Below are 15,840 nucleotides of genomic sequence, written 5' to 3' on the forward strand. Positions count from 1 at the left end.
AACCCAGGCTCTTGGAGATACTGTTTTTGACACCTTTATGGAGTTTTGTGGAAATAGGAGGTATAGAGATGTTGGAGGATTGTTGTTAGATATACTGGGTGCATTAATGAGTGAAAGGGTTGGGCTTAAGGCTTCAAACAAGAAACTTAAGTGCCATCTGACAGATGTAGAAGGTTATATGAGAGTCCTGAAGGAAAATTTTATTTCCTGTAGCCGTAGACTTGAGATCTCTGAAAATCAGACCCAGAATCTTATTGTTAGAGTAGGAACTTTACAACATAAACTGAAATCTTGATCTTGCATGGTGTCTGCCACTAAAGTGAGGGCATTATATAGAAAGAAGAGGAACATATGGATTGAAAATGATGTCAGGGGTAAAGTTGAAGCCCTAGGTCATGCTAAATCTTCTAAAGATAACACTGTAATATTCTGCCCTGAGGACATAGCTGCCCCACCTCCAGCTTGCCTTTGAGGAGTTGGCCACCCAACTTTCTCCTGAAAGGATTAGCCCTAGAGTGATTAATCCTCTTTCACCTGATGAAACTGCAAATGAATCCCCTGAAGCAAAAGGTTTGGAAGGTATTTCTAATTATTTTCATGACCCACCCCCACCACCCCTCATTTCTTCCAGATCTATAACTAGACTAAAGTCCCAACAGACCCCTAAAGGTGAGGTACAAAGTATCACACATGAGGAAGTATGTTATACTCTGAAAGAACTTTGAGAGTTTTCCAATTTATATAGACAGAAATCAGGGGAATATGTGTGGCAACATATTTTAAAAATGTGGGATAATGGAAGGAAGAATATAAGGCTGGATCAGGCTGAATTTATTGATATGGGCCACTAAGCAGAGATTCTGCATTCAATGTTATAGCTCAAGGGGTTAAAAAAGGCAATAACAGTTTGTTTGGATGGTTGGTTGAAACATGGATCAAAAGGTGGCCAACATTAACTGAGGTTGAAATGCCAGAACTGCTCCGTTATAATGTAGATGAGGGGATCCAGAGGCTTAGAGAGATTGGAATGTTAGAGTGAATTTATCATGCAAAGCCTTCTCTCACACCCCAGGAATGTCTAGAGGATGCACCTTTTACCAGAATAGTGAGAAATAAATTTGTGAGACTAGCACCATAATCCCTGAAGAGCTCTGTAGTTGCGCTTCTCTGTAGGTCAGATATTACTGCAGGAACTGCTGTCACTGAGCTGGAATCCTTAAACACGATGGGGATGACCAGATCCTGATTTGGCAGAAGCCAGGTGGTAGCAACTAATCCCCAAAGACAGGGTGGATATGGCTATTATAATATACAGCAAACTCAAAACATGAGTCAAAATAATCTGACTTGCAGAGATTTGTGGCATTGGCTAGTAAATCTTGGGGTACTTAGAAATATAATAGAAGGGCAGTCTACTAATGGGTCACCAAGTTACCATGGGCCACCAAGTTACCATGAGATCTGAGTTGCCTATCATGACCTGGATGTTTTCTGACCCACCAAGCCTTAAAGTTGGGTGTGCACAGCAGCACTCTATCATAAAATTAAAATGGTATATGTGAGATAGGGCCAGAGCAGGTCCTGAAGGCACAAGTAAGTTACATGAGGAAGTGACCTAAATGCCCATGGTCTCCACTCCTGCCACATTACCTTTTCTTTCTCAGACCAGAGCTGTGGCCTCTTGCAGAGTTCCTTACAGTGAATTGACTGAGGAAGAGAAAACTCAGGCCTGGTTTACAGATGGTTCTACACAATATGCAGGTACCACCCAAAAGTGGACAGCTGCAGCACTACAACCCCTTTCTGGGGTGTCCTTGAAGGACAGTAGTGAGGGAAAAATCATCCCATTGGGCAGAATTTCGAGCAGTGCTCCTGGTGGTTCATTTTGCTTGGAAGGAGAACTGGCCAGAGGTGCGTTTCTATACTGACTCATGGGCTGTTACAGATGGTTTGGCTGGATGGTCAGGGACTTGGAAAGACCATAATTGGAAAACTGGTGACAAAGAGGTCTGCGGAAGAGACATATGGATAGGCCTTTCTGAATGAGCTGAAAACATGAACATATTTGTGTCCCATGTGAATGCACACCACAGGGCAACTTCAGCAGAGGAAGGTTTTAATAATCAAGTGGATAAGGTGACCTGTTCTGTGGATACCAGTCAGCATCTTTCCCCAGCAACTCCTGTCATTGCCCAATGGGCTCATGAACAAAGTGGCCATGGTGGTAGGGATGGAGGTTATGCATGGGCTCAGCAACGTGGACTTCCACTCACCAGGCTGACTTGGTTACAGCCACTGCTGAGTGCCCAATCTGCCAGCAGCAGAGACCCACACTCAGCCCCCTATATGGCACCATTCTCCAAGGTGACCAGCCAGCTACATGGTGTCAGGTTGATTACATTGGACCACTCCCTTCATGGAAGGGGCAGCAATTTGTTCTAACTGGAATGGACACATACTCTGGATATGGGTTTGCTTTCCCTGCATGCAATGCTTCTGCCAAAACTGCCATTCATGGGATTACAGACTGCCTTATCCATCATCATGGTATTCCACACAACATTGCTTCTTATCAAGGAACCCACTTCACAGCAAATGAAGTGCAGCAATGGACACATACTCATGGAATTCTCTGGCCTTACCATGTTCCCCATCATCCAGAATTAGCTGGATTGATAGAATGGTGGAATGGTCCCTTTTGAAAACTCAATTATGGTGCCAACTAGGGGCAATACCTTGAAGGGCTGGTATAATGTTCTCCAGGAGCTGTGTATTCTCTGAATCAGCATCCGCTATATGGTGCTGTTTCTTCCATAGCCAGGATCCATGGGTCCAGGGACCAAGTGGTAGAAATGGAAGTATCACCACTCACTATTACCCCTAGTGATCCACTAGGAAAAACTTTGCTTCCTGTCCCTGTGACCCTGACCTCTGCTGATCTACAGGTTTTAGTTCCAAAAGAGGGAGCGCTTCCACCAGGAGAAACAACAACGATTCCATTGAACTGGAATCTAAGACTGCCACCAGGTAACTTTGGGCTACTTATGCTCCTGGATCAACAAACCAAGAAGGGTACTAAATTATTGTCTGGGGTTATTAACCCTGACTATCAGGGGGAAGTAGTACCGCAACTACATAATGGAGGTACAGAAGAGTTTTCCTGGAATATAGGAGAGATCCCCTAAAGTGTCCTTTAGTACTACCATGCCCTGTGATTAAAAGCAAAGGAAAACTGCAACAACCCAATCCAGGCAGGACTATCAGTAGCTTTGAAACTTCAGGAATGAAGGTTTGGGTCATCCCACCAGTCAAAGAACCACAGTCAGCTGAAGTGCTTGCTGAGGGTAAAGGGAATATGGAATGGGTAGTGGAAGAAGGTAGTGATAAATATGAACTACGACCACATGATCAGTTACAGAAATGAGGACTGTAATGCTGTTTGTTCATGTTATACTATTTAAGTTGTAAGATATCAAGTTTAAGAATGATTTTACCCAAGGACTTGCACCCTGTTCTGGAGAGATTTAGTGTGTTATCAGCTATAAGCAGGACTGTTGAGTATTGTTAGGTGAAAGAAAAAATGTTAATTTTATTGTTTTTTATTTAGAAATTTGGCATGGCTTCAGGTGATATGTATAGCTGCCAAGCTGACAAGTGGTGGTCAGGTTCATGTGACAACTTGGCCAAGTGGTGGACCTATTTGTCTGGTTGGCAAGTGCTGGCCTGTCTATTGCTATGAAGACATTTCATAGAATTAAATCATGATCACATTGGCTGCATCCAAAGCTGATTCCATATGTGATCAGCCAAGGGGAGTGTCTTCTGCAATGAGTGATGCTTAATCTAATCACTGGAAGCCTTTTAAGGAGGATTCAGAAGAAACAGGCTCTCTTCCTGCTTTGACCAGTGAGCCTCTCCTGTGGAGTTCATCCAGGCAGTCCATTGGAATTGCCAGTTTCACAGCCTGCCCTACAGATTTTGGACTTTATGTCCCCATGGTTATGTGAGGCACTTCTATAAATTTTGTATTTATGAATATTTCCTGTTGATTCCATTTCTCTTGAAAACCCTAATGAATACAGATGGTATTGACTTTTTTTTTTTACATCAGTAGGCACCAGGAACTGAACCTGGGTCTCCAGCATTGCAGGCAAGAACTCTGCCACTGAGCCACCATTGTCCGGTATTAACTGTATTTTAAAACTTTAATTGCATGAGGCCAAAGGAAGAGATGTTTATTTGGTGCAAAATTTATATTTTCAGTAGCACACAATCCAATTTAACTTGAATGGTCAGTTTACTTGAACACCATAACTACATGGAACCTTAGAGAGTGAGAACTTGTTGATTTGTACAGGTTGGTGTGATACCCACATACATATCAGAGTAATCTGGACAGAAGATTTAAAAATATTTGCAATGTCCCCTTGTGGGACTGGAGAAAAAAAGTTGGAAATATTAAACTTCCCCACTAGGGGATGATCTGATATTCTCACAATCCCTGGGGACTTCCAAGTTGATGGACCATGCCCTCAATCTTGGGGCTTGCCCTTATGAAACTTATTCTTGCAAAGGAAAAGCTTAGCCTACTTATGAATATATCTAATAGTCACCCCTGGAAAATGTCATTTGTTGCTCTCTCTCTAACTCACCTCCACAGGTGAACTCATTGCCCTCCCCACTGCATGGGACATGACTCCCAGGGGTGTAACTCCCCCTAGCAATGTAAGACATGATTCCTAGACATGAACCTGGCACTAGTATTGTGGAAGTGAGAAAACTTTCACCTAAAAGGGGAAGAGAAATGAAGCAAAATAAAGTTTCAGTGGCTGAGAGATTTCAATTAGAGTCAGGAAATCATTCTGGAGATTATTCTTATGACATATATACATATCCCTTTTCAGTTTTTGGTGTTTTGGTAAGCTAGAGGGAAATATCTGGAACTGTTGAGCTGTAATCCAATAGCCTTGATTCTGAAGATGATTGAATAATTATAGCTCTTTTAAGGTGTAACCTTGTGACAGAAAAGTTTTTGACTGATACTCCCTTTATCCAGTGCATAGACAGAAGAGTAAGAAAACAAAAGACAAAAAAATAAATAAATATAGGTGTGGGGGTATGGGATGTTCTGTGTGTTCTTTTCTACTTTTATTTTTACTTTTATTCTTTTTTTTTGGAGTAATGAAAATGTTCAACAGTTGACTGTGATAATGAATGCCCAGCTATATGATGATACTGTGAACCACAAATTGTACACTTTGGATGATTATATGGTATGTGAATAGATAATATATCTCAATAAAATTACATTTAAAAAACAGCACATCAATACATCAACATCCATCAATTATCTCTAGAACTGAAACTCAGAATTTTTTGTTCTCTCCACAGTATTTATTTTTATACCTATTGTTTTTACCAAAGATAAGTAGATATTTGATGTAAATGTTCATTAAAAACTTCTAAAAAGTGATTCGCATCAATAAGAAACTTTAGGATGCAGCCATGTGCAAAGTAAATACACAAAACACAATAAACAGGAAAAAATACATAATGGAAGGAAAATGTTTTTCACAATAGCTACAAAAAAATGTAAAATATCTTGAAATAAACGTCCCCCAAAAAGGTGAGGTCTATATGAAGATAACTGTAAATACTTACTTCGAAATATTTTTAAAATGACATGAATAAATGAAAGCACACCCTGCTTCTGGGTGTGTGAATAAATAAATAAATTTGCCATGTGATTCCAAATAAATTCATAAATTTAATGAAAGCTGTAAAATAATGTTGCTAACCTTAAAATACTACAATCCAAATATTCAGTAATTGGAGACTGTATGAATTATAGTATGCCCAGTGCATAGAAAACCACACAGCCATTCGAAAATGATGTTTTGAAATATATTTTATGACCAGAAAATGCTTACAATATAATGCTAAATTTAATTTTTTTCAAAATACAAAAAAACATGAAATTGTTTCCAAATTTTTTTTATAATTAATAGATCTCAGGAAAGAAGTACTTCAAAACCTCACAGTTGCAATCTCTGGAAAGTGTAATTAGGTGATTTTACCATGCTTTTATATATGTTTTGTAAATTTACCCTGAAAAGCACATTATTTTTTTCTTGTCAAAATAAAAATGCTTTCAAAATTTTAACTAAAAATATCCCAACTTGACTGTACTAAAGAAGCCTTGTTCTTTATTTCTAATTCTGCCCCTTGAGTGAAGTGAGAAGTCATCATGTTTCAGGAACTGACAGTGAGTCAGCATAAAGGGACTCAGGTCTGGAGTCCATGTGCTGCTGGCTGAGGCAGTCACTGAGGAGCCTTCAGCAGCAAATCTGTAAAGAACCTAGGTGACAGACCCTATCCCCCAAACTAAAATGGCTTCAGAAACAAAATGCTGGAAGCATGCCTAACCCTTCAAGGAAACACTGAATCCTGCCAAGTCCATACATACACATATACAGGCATACACAGTCAAACTTATTGTATCTTCCATTCCCTATAAATGGTCCTGGAAAATTTTCTTGCCATCTAGAGTGTATATGGGACCCAGGTCTGGGTCAGTGCAGCATGTGTTTGTCAAGAGACTTCAGTTTCTACCCAATAGCACCAGTGGTGTAAACTCATCACATAAATAGGCAAAAGTTTACAGAAGCTCTAACTTCCTGGTTTTTGTACCCTCTCCTAAGAGCTGTTCTCCTTTATAACATCTCTATTTCCCTTATCCATCTCAATTCTTCAAACTTCATCATTAGAAAATCAGCCCTTAAGAAAGATCTGCTTTTTCCTCTTCTGGGGACGGTATCCTGAGGCATTCAACATGGTCCAGCGTTTGATGTACCATCATAGGCTGTCCTGCAATACTGCTTCTAATAAAACGCGGCTGTCCCAGACCCCTGGTAATAGAATTGTTTACCTTTATACCAAAAACTTTGGGAAAGCACGAAAATCTGCATGTGGGGTGTGCCCAGGCCGACTTCGGGGTGTTCGTGCTGTGAGGCCTAAGGTTCTTATGCAGTTATCTAAGACCAAAAAAGCAGGTCAGCAGAGCCTATGGTGGGTCCATGTGTGCTAAATGTGTCTGTGACAGGATCACCTGTGCTTTCCTGATTGAGGAGCAGAAAATCATTGTGAAAGTGTTGAAGGCACAAGCACAGAGTCAAAAAGCTAAATAAAGAAAATATGAAGTCTTTTTGAATAATAAAAATCAAAAAAAAGAAAGATCTGAAATTGTAACTAAATGAACTATACACCAATAAAATGCTAAAAACCCAGTGGTATATATACAAGATAGAATATTTTAGTCAGCATTTTAAAAAGTGGTTTTAAAGATGGTCCTGAAATATAGGTAAAGGCTTAAGATATGCTGTTGAGATGAATAGGATTCAAAGTTGTACAGTTATATTATGATTAGAATAAGTTAGGAATGGAAAAGAATGCAGTGAAGTATTAATAATGATTTGATTTAGATGGACTGGTAGTACCCTTAATATTTTTCTACAATTTTCATATTAGTCATTTTTTCTTGGTTTTATTTTATAAAATAATGTATATATTGAGTTTATGTAATATCTTATTGTGTTCTGCAGCTTACGATAAATAAACCCTTTATATAAGTGCAAAAAGTTTTAATGTCTTATAGCCTCAGGAACCAGGACACATCAGGATTAAAAGAGGGAGATTGAGAGGAATAAATATCTCCCTGGAATGTGCTTACCTTTAGAGACTCACATTTTTACTCCTTATCTAGATGACATGAAAGAATAAAGGTAATATCTACTTCACCTCTCATTCACCCACCTCAGTTCCATCCCTATTTTCATATCCTCTGCTCTGACAAACTGATTTTCTGAGGTCGCCGGTGATAATCATGTTTCTGTAGCAGGTATCATTAGTGATCATTGAGAGATTTTCTCTTAGATATATGAAGACTTCCAGATCTGCAATCACACTCATTACCTATCATTATCTTCACCATAATAGACATGAAAGGACAACTCTACATTCTTGTAATTTCCCGTTAATGGGATTTGAAAACCTGTGAGACAGGCTGGACTTAGTGTTTTCTTAGAATTATTTGCAGATACTTATGAAAGAGTGAAAGTGAAAGAAGGAAAATTTGTGCTCCTCTACAATTACAACTCAAATTTTTTGTAATTTATGACATTTTGTTTAACATGGAATAGATATCTAGTATTTCCCGAAGTTTAATATGCATATATTAAATCTTTAAAACAGAGATATTCTGAGTCAGAAGGCTTAGGTTGGGGCCTGAGATTCTGCACATCTCATAATTTCCCAGGTGATACTGAAGTTGACAACAATTTAAGTGGCAAGGTCTAGTCATAGCTTATTGCCAATGTCAGGGGAGACAAGTTCCTAAATAAGAATGCCTTATAAATACCTCTAATTGACCCATGTAATAATGCATGTCAAATTTGGGGAAGATTATCGTGAGTTATCTTTGTGATTGCTTCTTTCTCACTGTAAAGCTAAGAAGTGGACCTTGCCTGATTTATACTAAACCCAAATAAAATTCTTCCAGCTAGATATTATCTTAATTTGTAGTGCATTGATTATAGAAGTTACAAATGGTGGGTCATAAAATTTTGAATGTAGTACAAGATAATGTATGGTACTGTTATGGATTGAATCACGTGCCCAAAAAAGGTATAGTCAAGTGATAACCCTTAGTTCTGTGGAAGGGAACTCATTTGTAAATAGGTCCTTCAAAGGACAAATTAAATCACAGTAGGCTTGATCAAAGATGAATGAAGTCATTATAAGCAGAGGAAATTTGGATGCACTCAGGAGAACACAGAGAAGGAAACAGAGATGATCATATGACAGAGGCACAGATGCAACTACAAACCAAAGAACCCCAAGGATTGCCAGAAAGCTAGCAACCAAATGCCCAGACTCCAGGGGAAAACATGGTCTGACAGTATCTCGGTGGTAGTCTTCTAGCCTCTAAAACTGTGGGATAATAAATGTCTCTTGTTGAAGCCAAGGAGTTTGTGGTATTTGTCATAGCATATACCATGGCAAACTAGTACCAACATCATTATATTTTTAAAAAAACAAAGAAAACCCTACTCTCTATTGCAAATTTCTATGAACATTATATAGTAATATTACAGCACATGCATATGAAAGATTCACCTACATTTTCTCAGCAATATGTTTTCAAATTAGCTGTGCTTATACATGTAGTTCTTATTCATCTAACTACTGTATTTTCATCATATGAATATACCATAACTTATTCATCTATTTTTCATTTTTGAATATTCAAATCATTTTCAGTTTCTCTTCTTGTTGTTGTTGTTTTTTTTGGTTGTTCTTACTGTGTTCATAGTTTTCTGTGTTTTAAATGTTTCTACAAACAATACTGCATGGACACTGTTGTATTATATTTCCATTTGTACACAAGTGAGATTTTCCTGTGATATATAACAAGAGAGAATGACTAGGTTACAGAGCATGTTGATCGTCCAATTTGAGATAGTGCCAAACTGGTATGCATTGTGATTGAATCTGTTAGCTCCCAGCCTAATTGCATGAGTCCCTATTTCTCAATATCCTCACAAATACCCAGTATTTGAGACAAAATGAAAAACACTGTAAATGGAAACTGGTAAACTTTATCACTTTCATTTATTCAAAATGTATTAGTTAAGTACTTTCTATGTGCCATTCCCTGTGCAATACTCTGGGCTACCATGGTAGCTAAACTGGATCCCACTTACTCTTTTGGAGCATGCTTTGTATTGTAACTCCTGAGTCATAAATAAAATAGCTTGATAAATGTGAAATTAAAACTTTAATAAGTTTTATAAAGGAAAAATATGTAAAGCTCTAACACTATTCAATAGGTAGGGATTAAGAACTCTGTTCTAGTCTTCAAAGTCGGGGAAGTCTTCCTGAGAAAGTGATGCTTAAATTAAGGGCTGAAGAATTAGTAAAATTACCTAGATAACAGGAAGGTGGCATATACATGGATGATATTACAACTTAATGCAGAATTCACAAGCCTATGTTTCCATGACATAGGACTATTCATGGAATGCAAACAGACTAGTCCTATGATTCCAACTAAACTTTTCAAGTCAAGAAGTTAAAAATCATTTAAGGGTGTGGTCCATCAGTGGCTCAGTGGCAGAATTCTCGCCTGCTGTGCTGGAGACCTGGGTCAGATTCCCGGGCCTGCCCATGTTAAAAAAAAAAATCACTGCGGGGGCTTAAAGAAAATATAGATGAGAAAAATCACATTGACAGCCCAAGACATCTCATTTTATTTAATGGACATGCTGATGGCATTTAAAATATTTAACAATCATTATGGCACAATTACTGTCCAATCAGAGTGGACACCATTCATAGGGGTTAACAGGGTCCTAGTGCCCAATGTTTCAGACATTAATCTTTAACCCTTTAGTTGTTGGGTCACTGGAGGTCAAGGGGCTCCCAAGGGAAGTTGAGGCATGACAGGAGGGATGAGTTATCAGGAGACAGGGGGGAATAACTAATCACCAACTGCATGGAGGTAGTTCAGTATTTAAATAGCCAGCACAGTGGACCGTCATCTCTGAATAGGAAGAAATAACAAAAAAAGGGATCCTGTCACCAAGAGAACATGACAGGTCCTAGGGAAATTTAGTATTTAATCTTTGTTTCAATTTGATAAACACTGTTCCTCATTTAATTTCATTTTCCTTATTACTTTGAAATTCATTTTGCAACTCACCATTATTTTAAGTAGAATGTCCACTGTCACAAGGAGACAGCTTCCTTTCTGTATCATATTTTTCTTTAAGTTGTTACTGGTGTTAACAAAACCTAGGCAAAATTAAACATTTTCTCTTTACAAAACATAACTACATCTTGACAAAGTGTGTAGTCATGGATGTGGATAATTTCCTAAAATGAAATTAAGGGAAAGATAGACAAATATACCTGGGAGAAAAGGTTGATAAATGACCATGTAACATTAAAACTTATGTGGTAAACATTACATGAATGAAGTGAATATAAATGTCACATAGAGGATAACTAAAAGCTGATATCTATAAATTATAAATCATTACTTCCACTGTACAAGACAAAATAGAGTAAATGACCTAAAAATTCTAAATGAGCAAACCATAAAAGAGGTGAAATTTACAATAATATACTATTTGTTTTTAAATCCAGGCTAATTTTTAAGAAAGTCACTAATGATACAATGAACTACTAAGGTTGTCAAATTTCTGACCATAATGGAAGGCACACAATATTTTGGCAGAGCATTTTGAAGATATGTATTCAAAGGGGGTCTAAAAATCATACAGATTTTATCTAGCAATTCTATTTCAGTAATTTAATCTAATAGGACATTATCCCAGAATTGATTGTAATAGAAAAAAATGCAATTTAAATCACCAACATAAATAATTGCTTAAATATATTACATACTATTTATACAGGGAAACAATATACAACTATTGACAATTATGTATATTATATTTAATAACATGAGAAATGCTCATGGAGGTTTGTGTAAAAACTTAGAATCCAAACATAAATTCATATGTATGTATATATATACACACACACATATATACATGCACCTATAACCATTTTTAAATATAAGAAATATAACTGTTATTATAAATATAAATGTAAGGGAAATTTTCAATGTGACAGTTATATTTTCTTTTTGGCTCATATGTTTCCTCAAGATTTTCTATAAGGAACATGAAATTACACATGTCTAATAAAACAAACACTTATTAAAAGAAATAAACCTTGAGAGAACTTAACAAGGGAAAGAATTCACAGATCATTGTTTTAAAAATCACTTGTGTGTGAAGGGGGCAGAAGTGGTGGAAGGAGTGAAACAAGCTATGTGCCAAAGACATTTTCATCATAAAATTCCACCAAGATAAAAATCTGTGAAGGCCTATCTCCCCTTCACTTAGTGTTTTGGTTTGTAACGCTGCCAGAATGCAATATACCAGGCTTTTAAAAAGGGAATTTGTTAAGTTGTGAGTTTACAGTTCTAAGCTCATTAAAATGTCCAAGCTAAGACATTCAGAGAAGATTCCTTGATTCAGGAAATGCTGATGGGTCCAGACACTTATGTCAGCTGAAAAGTCACATGGCGACATCTGCTAGCTTTCTCTTCTGGCTTCTCATTTTGTATAAGGATTCTCCAGGAGCATTCTGCGTCTCCAAAGGCCTCTGGCTGTGTGGGTTCCGTCAGTTCCAAAGCATTTTCCAAAACGGTTCCCTCTTTTAAGGGATCCAGCAAGCAACCCCACCTTGAATATGTGGAGACCCATCTCCATGGAAACCACCTAAGCAAAAGTTACCACCCACAATTGAATGGGTCACATCTCCATGGAAACAATCAGAAAGATCCCACTCAGCAATATAGAATGAGGATTAAAGGACATGATGGCTTTTCTGTAGTACACAATAGCTTCAAACTGGTGAACTCAGCATAGGCAATTAACTCAGTTTTTCAAGATATCACCTCTATTCAAAATACTCTGACTTGAGAAAAACTTAAAATATGAAGTTACATCAAAGGTGGGTGTGAGACTCTCAGAAGGATTCTGAAAGATTGTATTAAATTCAGTCTCATGGAAAATTATGTGACGTACAAACATATGATGTGGGACCAGGGAAAGTAAGGAGCAGAGTGGTAAAATCAAACTGTCAGGTATGCCAACTTCAAAGACTGTAAATGATTTATCTAAGACCTGTTTTTAAATGCCAGTATGTAGAGTGAGCCTCTTCTCTCCCTCCTCCCAAATTACAGGAGGGAACAGGAATAACTTCAGAGCCTTACACATGACTCCTGAAAAGGCAGGGTGAGGGAGCAGAACCCTGGGGTTCTGAACTGCGCTGCTCACAGAGGGATCCTGACCCACCACACAGCCTGGGATGCTTCCAACCTGTTCTGAGCTGAAAAGACGTGATCTGAAGAAGATGGTTCACTCCAAATGGACATTTTCATTCCAATTACTATCAGCTGTTAGTTTCTGCCCAGTGACCAAATCCAGAAACCTAATCAGCAACTAATCTGCTCCAGGTACTGCTAGCTAACTCATTTTTCTTTTTACTAACTCTTGATTTTTTTATTAGAGAAGTTGTTTACAAAAATCATGCAGAGAATATGGTCTCCTTGTGTCATCCCCCTAATATTAATACCTTGCATTAGTGTATGCATTTACTACAAATGATGAAAGAATACTATTAAAATTGTCTTATTAACTATAGTCCATTGTTTATATAAACTGTTTCATTATCCATAGGAAGGACTGTTTTCTGTTTGCTTCTTTTTCCTTCACACTGTCTGACCTGACAGTGACTGAGCTTAGCACTCTCCTGGCATATTCAGGCTTATGTAGCTGGACCATTCCCAGAGCTTTACTGCTGAGGCCAGCTACCTACTTAAGTCACAGTGAGCAGCAATCAGACAATGAGCTCACAGGAGATATCACAGAGCCTCGGTTGCCATGGCAATTGTTAGAAGAGAATACAGAGGAGTATAGAAGAGAAAGGAAAGAAAAGAGAGAAAAATACTGGAAGAGTTGAAGCATAATAGAAAAAAAAAACACAACAACAACATGCAGAGCCTAAACTTGTAACTGATAAATGTGTGCAGAATTTGTGGGAAAAATATACTCCCAATATCAGTTTGTGGAGCATGGGAAGAGTGAATGTGCTAAATTCATATTCAAGGCTTAAGTCAGTTTCCATTTCATGATGAGGCTAATCTGGCCACTTTGTGAATCTAAACCAATGTGCACAGACTTTGGAGAATAGACTGCAGACGTGAAGGGAATCATAGAGAAACTAACTGAAGAAGGAAAGTTCAGAAACACCACTTTCAGCATGGTTTGACAGCATATTCATTTTGCTATAAAGAACTGGATCTAAATTTCTGCCCCTGGGTAGTATTTTTGACAAACTAGACTGCTCAGGATTTTGTCCTATCAAAGTGACTTACTAAGTGGTTTGTGAGCTCTTTAAGGACAGAGCTCAGTTTATCATGTTATCTCCAGAATCTAAAATTCTAATGCCTCTAAATGAAGTCATGCTATACCAAGAGGCCAATTCTAGAGCAAAATGTATCAAGTATAGGGCTTGAAGTGACAAGATAATTTAAGAAGTAAGTCCAAATGGTGATGCTTATAATGTTCACTGGAGTGAAGAAAAGGCATAGCAATTCAATAATAGTTAGAACAGTACTCGGATTACATATCAGATCCACTAGAACCATTTTACTGTACTAAAAAAGAATAAAACACCAAGCTGAAATACAATCAAATCTGATCTCATATCCTCTGAGACTTTGTTTCATCACTTATCCTCTGTGATAAGTGATTTGTTCCATCACTTGCAAAATATAATGTATTTTGCATATAAAAATCTTCATGCCCAGTGTCTGGCATAGGATAGACATATGGGAGGGCCATGAGAACTTCAATGCTTAATAAGCTTCCAGGTGACCCTTTTACACACTGAAGTCTTAAAGCCACTTCATTGTTCCAATGAGAAGCCCTGCTAGATGACCTTTAGGTGTATATAGGAGCACAGTTTTTAAAACCAACACAGAATCCCTGAGGAATAAGGGTTCTGTTCCCTTGGTGGGTGATTGGGAAGGTATGCAGGATGTTTGGATTTGTTACTGGATTCAACAGCCACTTAAATAAGCATCTATGAGGGAAAAGAATATCCAGGAACCCTTCAAAGCAGCTACCAACATTGAATATGGAGTCTAGCATTTAAAATCCACCACCAATCTGAGGTATTGGCTATGCAGCAAACCAGAGCAGTCACTGCTGCAGTGAAAGCCACACAAATGGATTCAGTGAGGTCTTTTCACTTTTGAGCTCATCTTTGAAAGTAAAACACGCTGGTGAAGCGAGTGATGCACCATGACTGCTCTGCTGAGCCTCAAGGGCAATGGTAGCCAGATATGGTTACACAACAATTCTTTCTGTGTAACAGCAAAGGAAGATCTTTTATAGGGACCACCTGTGTCAGTGCTGTAGCAAGATTTCAAAACCTTGGATACCTAAGATAGTTTTTGAAAAGTATAAATGAACAAATGATGGAGGCCCTTAATTGTCCTAACTCAACGTACACTTTGTCACAAATATTGATGCAAAAGAGGACTGTCGACCTATTGCCTTATCTATAAATATTTTAGATTATAGACAAAATATATTTTAAAAGTATAGGCAATAATTTATAATTGTTTTACAAAACACACATATCTTCTTTCTGGGCCTTCCAAGAGAATATACATGAAACATTTGCCTGAAAATGCTGTCAGAGCATGTTAGCCTGCACTTCTTTATTTTCTCCTATTTTCCAGATGATATGATATTGGAATTCACTGGGCTTTGGATGAATCAGAGATGAAACACCTGAAATTAAGATATAAATTCCCTCTACTTATAAAAGAAAAATTGAACTTGTAATACGAGGTGAATTACACAATGTTCTAATACAGAAACAGAGTGACCCATCCATATGGCAAACTCAGAACAAGGAGAAATAAAACAGTTCTCAAAGAGAGAGAAGTATGTTCTTCAAATCAGAAGATGGAAGAAGTAGAGTATCTTCAGACAGTGAAGGACAAATTTCATCCCCTAAAAAGGGAGGTAGAAAAAAAAAGGGGGGGAAGTTGAATGACTTAATAGTTAAGATTTTCGGTTTCATCAAAGTCTTTTCAGATATCCCCATTACAAAGTTTCAAGTTCCCAGCATATTTTGAATATATATAACTGCATTATTAACCACCCAAAACATAGTGATTTAAAATAACCA

The 15,840-nt window shown here is 37.7% G+C and overlaps 1 pseudogene; it reads left to right on the plus strand.

Annotated features, from left to right (window-relative positions):
* The first annotated feature begins 6,832 nt into the window (after positions 1 to 6,832).
* On the plus strand, positions 6,833 to 7,187 carry LOC143655007 (large ribosomal subunit protein eL34 pseudogene; annotated as a pseudogene).
* The last annotated feature ends 8,653 nt before the right edge of the window (positions 7,188 to 15,840 follow it).

This window comes from Tamandua tetradactyla, chromosome 14 (genome assembly GCF_023851605.1).
Source record: "Tamandua tetradactyla isolate mTamTet1 chromosome 14, mTamTet1.pri, whole genome shotgun sequence".
Classification (NCBI taxonomy): domain Eukaryota; kingdom Metazoa; phylum Chordata; class Mammalia; order Pilosa; family Myrmecophagidae; genus Tamandua; species Tamandua tetradactyla.